The sequence below is a fragment of the Pteropus alecto genome, unplaced genomic scaffold (assembly GCF_000325575.1).
Source record: "Pteropus alecto unplaced genomic scaffold, ASM32557v1 scaffold105, whole genome shotgun sequence".
Taxonomy (NCBI): domain Eukaryota; kingdom Metazoa; phylum Chordata; class Mammalia; order Chiroptera; family Pteropodidae; genus Pteropus; species Pteropus alecto.
This window is the reverse complement of record NW_006436294.1, coordinates 3,961,268-3,963,009: the sequence shown is the minus strand read 5'-3', so window position 1 is coordinate 3,963,009 and position 1,742 is coordinate 3,961,268. Positions and strand designations below refer to the sequence as shown.

The window sequence follows — 1,742 nt, the reverse complement described above, 5'->3', positions numbered from 1 at the left end:
GGGGAACTTAGGTTAAGCACTTGTTAAGTACGCTTAACGAGTTGGCAAACTGGAAAACATCCAAATGAGCCAGGAATTAGGCGGTACTAGTCCCTTAGCTGTGTAACAAACTCCTGTTTCTCTCAACAGTTTTAAGACACAGAAAATGAAATTATCTGTGCATTTGACTCTCACAGGTATGCAGACAAATTTTGCACTTATGGCTATAGTTCTGCAAGTTGGTTTTCTCATAAAATCAGAATATTGGAAATTTTATTGTTTTGTAAATGTTGCCAGAGATATTATTCCAGTGAATATCTTCTTACTGCCACTAACATCTACTATTTCCATTTCTCATTTTTCCCTTACCTTTTCCTCCGTATTTCCTCCTTTCATTCTCCTCCCTTTTTCTCTCCCTTCTTCTCTCCCTCCCTTCCTAATATTTGGATATATTTAATTTAAGTGAGATGTTCCCCATCTTTAAAATGTAAGTAAACATACCTTCCCCACAATGCTGATATGAAAGTTAAATAAAGCACGTAAAAGCTCGTAATACAATGTCTGGCCTATTTTTATCTTCGATATGTCTTCGTTTTCTTTCTTCTTCCTCTTTGAATTTTTCCTCTCTTTTTTCTTACTCTCTTCTTCCATCTCTTCTTCTGTCACTCCTCCCAAGACCATCTCTACTCTTGTGTTCTCTTTCTTTTTGAATTACAGTCATTCTCTATGTATCCTACATATTAATACTTCTCCATCACATTTGTAGCAAATATCTTCTCACGGCCTACGTTTTGTCTCACTAGACTTTACCCAACGACTGTCTCAATCTTCAGGCTTTGCAATGTCTTAGGACACGTGCTCTCTTCTCTACGGCCACGCCCACCCTGAACGTACCCGATCCCGTCTGATCTCGGAAGCTAAGCAGGGTCGGGCCTGGTTAGTACTTGGATGGGAGACCACCTAGGAAGACCAGGTGCTGTAGGTGTAAAAAATATATAAAAAATAAGGGATTGTAAGTTGACAAGGTCCTTGTAATCTGTGAGGTCAACCAAGGGTTGCCTCCCCTAAAAAAAAACAAAAAACAAAAAAACACGTGTGATCGGCATGTCTGCGCGCACAGCACGAGGCATGAAGCCCTTCGGGTTTCTCTGAGTCTAAAGTTAGGTGGTAACCTGATGACGGCTGGATGCAGGTGTCCCTCCTACGGCCCTTCCAGGCCCCTGGTTAAGGGCTGTGAAAGCTTAGGTTACGTAGGCCTAAGCTCCGTGATATGGCTTTAGGTTGTACAAACTTGCTCTAACAACCCAGCTTCTCAGACATAAAAATCAGGAGTAAAAAAGTTGTTAGAATAAAAGAAGCATAAAGGAGGGATGGAGAGTGGGGCTTTGGGAGGTGCCGACACTTTCCAGCTTAAGCGGGGCGTTATTAGACTGGCCGCAGGGCTGCGAGGGCTCCGTGGCTGTGTCCCAAGGGAGAGAGTACTAGCCCACCACCGACACCGACCCCGGGCCCAGGGTGAAGACACGACAACCCTGATGACGGGGCACGTGCGCCACAAAACAATGTGAAAAGACTGGGAATGGCTGTTTTAAATAATACCGATTTTCTTTGTCTAAATCTTCCTCGCAGCATATGTTTATTGAACACCTACTGTATTTTAGTTGCTGGGGATAATGCAGTAGAATAAAGTTAAATACACAGAATGTCTTGCCTTCACAAGACAGTTTAGGGAGAGGAGAGGAGAGAGGAGAGGAAGGAGAGAG

General features: G+C 43.2%; 1 non-coding gene across 1 annotated transcript; it reads left to right on the top strand.

The window, feature by feature from the left end:
• The first annotated feature begins 844 nt into the window (after positions 1-844).
• LOC112480552 lies at positions 845-964 on the top strand. The gene has a single exon (XR_003046652.1). It is a non-coding gene; the product is annotated as a 5S ribosomal RNA (ribosomal RNA).
• The last annotated feature ends 778 nt before the right edge of the window (positions 965-1,742 follow it).